Source organism: Nothobranchius furzeri, chromosome 5 (genome assembly GCF_043380555.1).
Source record: "Nothobranchius furzeri strain GRZ-AD chromosome 5, NfurGRZ-RIMD1, whole genome shotgun sequence".
NCBI classification, from domain to species: Eukaryota; Metazoa; Chordata; class Actinopteri; order Cyprinodontiformes; family Nothobranchiidae; genus Nothobranchius; species Nothobranchius furzeri.
Window position 1 is genome coordinate 3497800 of NC_091745.1, and position 10912 is coordinate 3508711.

Consider the following 10912-nt stretch of genomic DNA (forward strand, 5'->3'; position numbering starts at 1 on the left):
TTGGGAAAACTCACCTCGCAAGGAAGAGGAGTGAATAAGGAATGATGCGGTTTAACAGATGAAAAAGACAAAAGTGATTCGAACACCGTTGGACAGTCTGACGCCACAGAGAGGACGACTTCCTGTCTGAAATGTGCTTTAGGCAGCCGTCTTGGTGCAGATCTGTCTAAATGACTGAAACTGACAATCCTTCTGTCAGCTGTGCTTTAATGTAACATGCACACGGCAGGGCAGAAACAACAGAAGCACCACCTAGACTATTTGAGCGTATGTCAGGGAAGTGCAAACAAGAACCTGCAGGAAACCAGAGCTGAAAAGGATGAAGACGTGAACCTGGAGACCAGGCCCGGTGCCAAGGGAGGCCGCTGCTGCCAACGTCTCATCTGACGCCTCACACCGAGACCTTCTGCCTGTTACAAGGTCCTCATCCAAAATGACTGGCAGAGTCTCAACGTAACTGGACGATTATGAAAGAGAGTTGGTCCAGTTTGGAGCAGAGACAGATGGCATTTATTAATGACACAGATGTGCATCACCACGACCCAGTCTTTGACCAGATTGTTCTTTTTAAACTAATCGGAGAGGCCAGTAAGTCTGTGTTATTGTTGACAGATTCAGAGCTGGGAACATAACAGGAACAACTTAGTTTGGTTGGTCTAAACCAACTTTATGAAACTGTTATTGTTGAAGCTCACACGGGGAAGAGAAATGCTGTTAACACACATAAAATCAGCATGGTACGCACTACGTATTTTACAGCGTCCTAATCTATAGGACAGTAAAAGTAAATCGGGCAGTAAAAAACATGTCAGCATCGGTGTAGGAAACAATTTCACACTCTGCACAAGAAAAAGAAGCATATGGAGAGAAATATGTTTTGTTTTTAAAATCATAGCAGTGCTTTGTCAGAGTGCTATTGGTACAATTCATCATTTTTTTGCCAGGCTTCTTCGTTTGTCTGCTTTTCAGGTCCGAGGGTAGCAGCAACCGTCACCAGCTCTATGTGTGCAACTGAGGAAGCATTTAATGCTGTAAGTTGGACAGTTTGGTGTCATTTTGAACACTTTTGTGTCACAAAACAAAACAACATTTTGGGCAACATCAAACAGTTGTGTTTGTGACGGTGGCAGAGGAGTTAAGTATCCGTCCTGTAACTGTAACTGTAACTGGAGAGTAGCAGGTTTGCGGTCGTTGTGTCTTTGGTCGGAGGGACTGGTGGAGCCAGCGTTCAGTAGCTTCACCTCTGTTAGTGCACCTCAGGGCAGCTGTAGCTACAGTGTGGCTCATCACCACCACTGTGAGAAAGTGTGTGTAAATGGGCGAATGACTGGTTAGTTGTAAAGTGCCTTGGGGGGTTGTAAAACCCTAGATCAGGGCTGTTCAGTTTCGGTATTCAGCACGTTTTGGTTTTATCTCTGCTTCAACACACCTGATTTCAATCAGCAGGTGATTAATCTGCAGAGCCTGATGAGCTGCTGCACAGGTGGTTCAACCATTGAATCCAGCGTGTTGGAGCAGAGAAACCGCTGAAAGGTGCTGGATACTGTCTGGCCCCCGAGGCCAGAAATTGAATAGCCCTGACCTAGATGGTGCCATATAAATGCAGCCCAGGTCAGATGAATTGCAGTGCTTTTCCAGGAAATTTCTGCAAAACCTTTACACAGAGCAGAAAAACGAAATATCCAACCTAAAGGGGGCTTGTGTTTAGTGTTTTCGGACCTTTCAAAAGGTAGGAGTACATTAATCTCCAAACTATTCAACACAGCCTTATTTATTCAGCATGTTACAGGCAAGGAAATGCCACCAAAAAGCTGTACAGACATGCACATAAAACAAAACTTAAAATCTAACAGTAGAAGAAAATAAAAGCAACAACGAAAGATGAAAATAAAAATAGCAACACCACCAGTTAAGCCACAGAGTTAAAAATCAGATCATAAAAATAGGTCTTCAGCCTTGATTTAACAAGCAGCACAAAAGAAGACTGCCTACTTTGTAGTGGAAGCTCATTCCAGAGTTTTGGAGCCACCACCCTAAAAGTCCCCTCTCATCTTTAGTCGAGACTTGGAGACCAAGAGCAACAGCAGGTTCTCGTAGTGGAGCGTACGAGAGGGATTGTACGGCTTAGTGGTGATGTTGATGAGTTTTTATCAATATCAATGCTATTGTCGACTCTGTATATCAATCCAACTCCTTACCAATTCCCTTATTAGTTCAATAGGTGGCAAAAAAGTAATTGCACACGGTCTCCTGCATTATAACTGTTTATTAATGATCAGTCGTACCTGGAGTTGTGAGGGTTCTCCTTTGTTCTCCTTGTGAAGGCAGAGTCATCTTCTCGTTCAGTTTGCAGGATGAGAGAAATCCCACCACAGGTCTGACTCTAGTCACTGGAGTCTGCGAGTGTGGAGGTGGGTTAGGGACGGGTTGGGTAAATGATGCTAACATAATAGGCAGCATTAGTTCACTAGTTACTTACAGGATTAACAGGAGAGGCCATGCAAATGCCTCTGCTGCTGCTGCTGCTAGGTCTCACCAGTCTGAAGCAGTTCTTTATTATTTATAATTAACAGTTATATTAAGTTATTGTGTATTTTGTGCCCAAATGCTTTTGCAAGTTCATACTGTTTCCTCCCTTTGATGAAATATCTACTTTTCAACATGGTGCCCCTTAGGTGCCATGTTTCTTGCTGAATAAAGGGCTAAGCTACACTACGTGAGCGATGATGTCATTCTTGCTGACTGGAATCGATGAGGTAATTGTTTGTAAAAAAGTCCACCTCCCATCCTAGCAGCATTTTGGACAAGCTGCAGACGAGCTAACCCCGGTTTCACACTGGTCGCATCAGCGGCGCGAAACGGCTTACTTGTGAACTTCAAAGCGGTCATTTTCACACCAGGAGAGTCTTGGCAGCGGCACGACTTTCTCTCTGTGCTCTTTGTTAGACTCGCGAAATCACAAGATCCCTCGAGACTCCAGGTTACGGTTTGTTAGTGCAATCCGACATTAAAACCAAAATGAAGGAAATCGCGTTTTATGTCATTGTTTGATGTCATATATGATTGTTGCTCCTCTCCACCGCCAGGACTAAAGCCGTGAAAACACACCGCTGCCCTTCTGGAATGATGTTGTGAGCAAATTAGCCGTTGGGTCACACGTAAGCTTCATCGATATGAAATAGCACCGCTGCAGTAGTTTTATTTTGAAAATTACCGGGGATTTTACACAGAAACAGTGAGTGATTTTCTGTCTAACCCTATGTTAACTGCGGAAATGGATGCATCCCAGAAGAAAAACAGAACCCTTTTCTATCATTAGCGGCGTGGCGTGCCGCTTCTGGGACGTGCCTGGGAATTGTCGCGTTGCTGCTGGTTTGAAACACTGCGTAGACTATAATGGATTCTATTTGAAGCAGTGACGTACCGCTGCCGTTCCGCGCCGCTGATGCTTTCAGTGTGAAACCAGGGTTAGGCTCTCTGACTCACTCCAATTGAAACGGACATACAGCACAATGGTTTCAAGGTCATGTCTGGACAGGAAGGGTTTGACCTTAGACGAGCATCTTAGACGACAGAAGGAAGATGTCACGACTGCATTAACATACTCCACAAGTTGTTTCAATGTCATAGACAACCTTGGTAACAGCAAAAGCAGTTTCCAGTTTAGTATTTCTTTTACTGAATTGTAAATGGTCTGTATTTGTGTAGAACCTTCTTAGGGTTCTATAACCCCCCAAGACGCTTTACAACACAATCAGCCATTCACCGTTCACACATGAATAACATTTTCCTTTTGTCACATCAGTCTGCTGAAAACTTTCCTCCAAATGTGAATAACCAACATGTCTTTATGTCTGTGGAGGTTTGAAGAGAAAGAAGAAGAAAATATCATTTCTATAGCGCCTCTCAAGATAAAAAGAAGGGGGCGCTTCACAAAAACAAAAATTATTAAAAATATATTTAAAATGAGCAAAAAATAGAAAATTGTGATTAAAAATGTAGAGAAAGAGAGAGAGAGTGAAAAGGAAAGTGGGAAATCAGTGGATCCTGAGGAAGGTGGAATAGGTGGGGAGAGCAGAATAAGGAGAGAGTGATGAAGGTCACACAAATGCCGGCCTGAACAGGTGAGTCTTCAGCTGATTTTTAAAGGAGACCACTGAGTCCAATGATCTCAGGCTCAGGGGGAGAGAGGTCCAGAGTCTGGGGGCCACAGCAGCAGATGATCTGTCACCTTTGGTCTGTTTTTTGGATCACAGGGAAAGTTTAGTGAAAACAAACTCAGGTTTGCAGATGATGTGATGTAGTTCATCTCAGTTAAATCAATATTCAACCGACTTCCTCAAAGAGCCAGGCTGGTTTAGAGCGCCTGCTGTCTTAATGAAGTGAATCATCACTTAAAAACGGCATTTTTAATTTACTCAGGTTAACTTTGTCAAATATGAATAGTTGACCCTACGTGAGAAAAGCATGCAAACCCACTGCACTTCAAATAATAAGCACACAGGAGAAGGTAATTACTAATACATGCAAAGTCAAATGCACTTAAATGCAAGTTACTATAACTATGACAAACCACCGCAGTCTGCTTGGTGAGCTTGTTTTTCTGAGTTGTATGTGCCTAAGCAGTAAAAAGTAATCTGATTTCTAAGTAACTTGTACTGGTTTGCTTGTGTTATAGCAACTAGCTTTTAAGTGCGTTTTACTTTGTATGCATAGTGGCTCCGACACTCAGTTCCACGTGCTTATCAGTTTTAGTGTGACATTAAATGTGTTTGCTGAACTGACAGTAAGTGACTAAAAAAGCATAAAACAGAATAAATCTGTACGGTAGCAAATACTTTTTCACTTCCCTGTTTTTATAAATGTTGTAGGAACAGTTTATTTACAGCTGACTGAACGTGCAGTGGGCCCGTGCGAAACTCGACTCTCTGTTTGAGCTGCTGCTCCATCTCCTGACCTCTGCTAAGTCAAGTGTGAGCTTCAGAACCTGCCAAAACACTTCTTGTAGGTCACGTTCACGTTCACACATTAGGAGGCAGCCTTCAGGCTGTTGCGGGGCAGAAACAACACATGGCTTAAGGGTCCGTGGTATTTTCATATGATGCTATACTTTTCAGTCTGAGTTCCTGACATCTTTAAGACTTGTTTTCTCTGGGAGCAAAGTCAGAAACAGTCCTTCAGAAGTATGCGTTATGCCGTTTAGCCTTTCTGGACGGGATTTCCATAAGTTGCTTCTACATATTTACCCCAACATAGTAATTAGGACCAGTGGGGCTCCAGGAGCTTATTTGTGCATCAACAGTCTATCATATGATTACTTGTGTGGACTGAGGGTTTAGTCCTTAACGAAGATGAGGATTGAGTCCTCTCTCTCTCCTTTCAGCTTTCCTCCCCCTGAACTTTTCATTTTTCTATTGGCTTATTTTCTCATGAAGATTTTGAAAGCTTTCTGATGCAACCCACACAGCAGAAATCACCCAGTAGTTTCAACGTCCCTGAAACAAATACAGTGTTTGCACCAACATGGTCCAAAGTAAAAGACAATTAGCCAGCTGCAGCTGAACCCATCCGGAGAAACATCCTGGTCCCTCCGTTCTCATCCTGTCAGCGTTGCCGGGTTTAACAGGCAGCCTCCATCAAACAGGTGGGAGGAGAGGAACTGAGTCCAGAGAGAGAAGATGATAAGATAAGGAGAGTAGAGGGGCAGAAGGTAAATGTGGAAAACCAGGAAGTGCGTTGTCTGGCTAGGGAACGAGGCCGGCTCCCTTCACAGATGACTGACAATTGTGTGTTTTGTCACATAAAATTTTATGCCAGATCTGTCTGCGATTGGTCATGTTCTCCTCTGCTCGTGGCCTCGGTTACAAACCAGCGATGTTGTGTACGTGAACGCCGGCTGTCTTCTCTCTCAGGGTGCTATAAATAGGAGGAGAGAAGCCCCGGGCTCTCAGAGTAATGAGATTAAACCAAACCAGCCTCAGCTTGCACTGTTTCACTGAGCTTTATTTCACTTTATTTTCCATTTGTCAATAGGAGTGTGGATGATATTAAGTGTGGCTGCTTTAGCTTGTGAGGCTAAGTCCAGCTTTTTGCTTTGAGGTGAATGAGGAAACGCACGTTTGCTAAGGCCGTCAGATGCAACGTGAAAGACTTGCGTGAGCATGTGCGTAATGTTCTCTTGCTGCACCCTGCAGGGCATGGCACATCTCCTAAAGATGTTTTCATCCTGACGGTAAAGCGTTTGTGACTGTCACATAGCTTAAACCTCCTCTTTTGCTTCTTGACTTTTCCAGCAGCTTTTGTTTCGATGTTTGTTTCCTGCAACCAGAAGTAAAACAAACCCCAAAGCACGAGGCTTCTGCACCACATTAGTGAAATGCAGACAGAGAGCCACGCTGGCACAGTTATCGTGGCTGCCTGTGTGTGAGCATGTGGTTGCGCAAATGCTTTTTGCGAGACGGAAAGTGTCTGGGGACACGCCGAGTGGGAGACCTGCATTCTGTTTGGACATACTGCCGCTTCTCACAGCTCTGCCGGGTTTCAGACGGTCTGCCGGAGGGCTGTTTCCACCACAAAGCTCAGGCCTCATTACCCGAACGCAACTTCTTCCTCCATCACTTCACCACCAGTTAGGGAGAGCTCGGCTCCCCAGGTTCACTCGATTCTCCCCTGATAAAAATACGCCATGTTGCTCATCTGCTGCATCTGTTCCTATTAGCGGCGAACGTTCCACCATCATGCATCGCATCAGAGAGTGACAGTGACAAATGAAGAAGGGGATGAAGAATGACAACAGTCTTTGCATCTGAAGCAAACAGCAGCCGTGCACACAACAGAAAGCATTCATCACAGAGCTTTGCGGTCCCCTGGATTTTATTTAACATCAGCAATCTTTTGACTAAATTTGAATACCAGAGCAGATGATAGTGGAGCAGGCTTTCCCTGCAACTGAACAAAAGCAGACAGATAAAAAAAGTTCAAACAGTTTTAGTGACGTGATATGAGAGGGAGGAGAAGACTGAAAACAGAATGGATTTTTCTGAAGTTGGGCGCACGTCTAAAATCAAAGCGCTTATGCTTTTAAAAAAAGATTTTTCCTCCGTGACAAGAGGGCAGCGAGCTGCGTAACATTAAAATGACGGACAGATCGACTCATCAGACAAACCCCGCTGTAAGGCAGCGGCCCCGAGGCACTTTCACCATAAATGAATCCCCCCTGACAAGCCTGCCGTCTCCTCGCTAATGCAATCTCACTGCTATCGAGGATAATCACATTCATTTTCTTATTGTTCTCCAACTGGAATGACTGTCTCAAGCAACGCCTTTTATTACGAGCATTATTACAGCAGTGCAATGCAGCGCAATTAGTCTAATTGTCTAAATCTCTTGAAGGTATACTCCTTAAATATGATTTATGGAAACGCAGCAGCGTTCGTTTACAAAAATGAGACGAACAAGGCTCGTGAACGTTGGAACTTATCTTATAACGGGATCATGCTTTGCACTGAATTGAATTATTTACCTGTGAATAAACCAATTAACAAATTTTCAGTGATCTGATATATTTGTAGTTTGTTTAGGTGAAATTAAGTAAACTGAAAGTGTTTGATTTAAAAGACTCTAAAATGTCCTAAAATGAAGCATTTTTGTTTTTAGAGCAAACTCACTAAACTAAAATCCTCTCAGTCTTTTAAGAGCGAGTAACACCCAAATGAACTTATTTTGCTGATAACCTGTATAGACGAGTGTCTGTTGGTGCTGTAGGCATGCATAATCATTAGTGTGGCAGTTTAGTGCAACTTACTTTAAATTTAATATTTCAGCCCCAAACCGTAATTATATCTCCATCGTCAGGTTAAAACTCACACTGATTCTAATGGGCTCGTCACACGGGAGGCGACAAACGACCTCGATCAGCGAAATTCGTCGCTTTTATTACCTGACACACGGGAGGCGATCCGCGGCAGCGGCCAGCGGCAAAGCCGTCTACGAGTTCTGTTCCATGGCGAAATCGAAATTTCCGTTGTTTTGTTTGGCTGTGTCAGGTTGGAGGGAATTAAGGTTATTTAAGCGGTTCAGAGTTAATAAAGCGGTAGATATGATGTTTCACAAGGTGCTGCTAGAGTTATGTGAAATCTTACTTCTGATTTTACTATAAAAACATAATAATAATCAACTTCTCCTTCATGTTTGCGCGGAGATGTACGGAGCATCCTGTCCGCTCATTGGTCAGTGAATGAAACCTCCGTTGATTGGTCCTCGTCCGAGCGACAGCGATGAAAAGTTGAAAATGTTTCAACTTTCTGGGATCGCGTCGCTGGGTCGCCTGTGCACGGCACATGCACGAGCGCAAAATTTCACATGCACGCTTTTCGCGTTTCGCTTGGTAGGAGGGAGACCCGCGATTATCGCTTTGTCGCACATGTCTCATTGAAAATGAATGGAGGAGAGGCGATGTCGCCTCCCATGTGTCGAGCCCAAAAAGCTGCAAGATACGATCTCTGTGCAGTATTACAAGGCTGCACTGCACCTCCACCTGGCTCGACCACTCACCTGCTGATATGACACATTGACACTCGAAGCCGCTCGCCTCCTTAAGAAAAACGTCCTCCTCCGCTTTTGTCTAAGGGAGGAGGTGGTCAGGATATCCTCCTCTCTGCAGTCAGAATTTGTGTCTGCTCTTCTCCAGAGCAGTGAGTCTGCTCTCTGGGTGTGCTTGCGTGCATGTGAGAGTGTGCGCATGCTAACGACTCTTTTTTCTGACTGAGAAACTCCGAGAGCGTACGCGGTGGGGTTAAGGGGCGTGCTGCCAATCATTGCCTCAGTGCCGCTCTCTCGGTCCTCCAGGCGATGCCTTTTTCACATTTTTTTTTCCATTTTACAGGAAGTCTGGCTCAAATAAATCTCCACCATGGTATAACTCACACTTTTATGTTTAAAATAACTCTGCCCGTGGGATTGATTAAGACCTTTTTTTAAAAATTAAAACAGAAGTTTGCTTGCTGCGAAAAGCTCGTCTGATTTAGAGTTTGCAACAACATGCTCCTCATTTCTCATTAAATCAGGAAACTTGCATGAAACCCAACTTATCATGTCCATCTCAGTCATATCACATTTGAAGCCATAAACTAGCAATGAGACTGCCTTATTCCCGTGATTCCACTTTGTCCACGGTTTCATTAACCAGTCGGCTTTCTAATGCCTTCTATGTCAGGAACTCCTTCCTTGACACAAAGATCATATTTTATGTGAAAAACTATCAAAAGTTTTACTGCTGAGTGTTGTTTTTTTAATGGGGACATTTTATGTCAAATTGACCTTTTGCATACTTCCTGTGCTGCCATGTGTGTCCCTACTGCCTCTGTAAACACCCCCAAAAGGGAAAAAAGCAACAATAAAAAATGTAGGCTTTAGGAATTATCTGCCAAAAACAAGCTGTTTGAAAAAGTCCCTGATTGTGACATCACAAACAGGAAAATTAGAATAGAACCACCTCTAACATGAAAGAGAGAGCTGTTACTTGCAAGAGCAGCAGCTCTGCTCAGAGCCCCTCCCAAATATGGGAGCTTCTCAGCTTATATCAGCTTGAGTGTGGGGTGGGTGGACGCGGCCAGCTCCAGCTTGTTTTCTTAAAGTGACAGAGTCCTGATCGACCATAGAACTATTATAACTAAGAAAACTAAAATAAAAAAGTCACAATTTATCCTCTTTAATAAATGTTCAATGATTCCAGAGCAGCTTGAGATCTGAACAATGCCTAAAAGGCTAAACGCTGTGGTTTCTTGGTTTTAGCTGAGTGTACACAAAAACAAAAATGTGCACATTTTTAACTGAAAGGGAAATTGAGAAACTCCTCAGTGAAGTAGTGGAAATGAAATATACGTTATTTGCTTGTCTCCATTCTGAAATCATGATCAGAATAATAACAAAGATGCTCACTGGGAAGACGTAACCAGAGAGATCGACGATGTAAGCTTAGAGCACAAGAGCAGGAGGAGAACAGCCAGCAGAAGACCAAAAGGCACATCAGAACTAGCGCCTGGACGAGGATTGACAGCCACTATGTTACGTCCAACGAACGAATGACCTGTATACTGGATCAAACAACAAGAGCTAAGATGATCAGGAGAAACATGTGGAATACTGCTTCTGTTACTGTGTGTGTGTGTGTGTGTGTGTGTGTGTGTGTGTGTGTGTGTGTGTGTGTGTGTGTGTGTGTGTGTGTGTGTTTCCAACAGATGTAAGACAATCATCCCCTGCTGGAAAATCTGAGCATTCCCTATAAAATTGTTCTCTCTTCATAAAGTCACATTAGCAAAATCTTCCTCCACCATTAAACCAGCCATCCTTGTATTTATGCACCACTGCTGTTATTTTCAAAATTAAAAAGGGGGGTTTTAATAAAAACCAAGTGATAAAAACACAATACCAGAACACATTTTGCTGGTGTATTATGGTCTACTGATTTAGATTTATGCTTGTGTTTGCCAGAATGCCCCTAAAATCCTGTTTACATATGGTTTAACACATAAAAACACACGAGGCATTGTGACAATCATGTTTAATTCAAAGTGCTGGTGCTGCTAGCATGCCTTCAGATTCTTAATGAAGTTAGTTCAATATGGGTGTAATGACTATGACAGCTGTCACACGACAAAGGAATGCACATCCTACTCTTCCTTCAGGCACTCGGGGTGTCATGACATTTTTCAGTTCAATCTTTTGGCGTTTGGCCCAAAACTTTATCATCCTGGTTTTCTTTGGTAAATAACCTTCTCCAGCTCCAGCACAAGTGCCAAATAAGTCATTCCTGCAGGCGTTATTGTAAGCATAAACAGGGCTTGGGAAAAAAAAAGCAAATATTGGACACGTTAGCTGCTCGTATGTCGACATAAACGTGCAAATCTGTCAG

The 10912-nt window shown here is 43.4% G+C and overlaps 1 protein-coding gene across 1 annotated transcript in view; it reads left to right on the plus strand.

Annotated features, from left to right (window-relative positions):
* pde4a (phosphodiesterase 4A, cAMP-specific) overlaps nt 1-10912 on the plus strand; it is a 53713-nt gene that overhangs the window by 5553 nt on the left and 37248 nt on the right. The window lies entirely within an intron of this gene.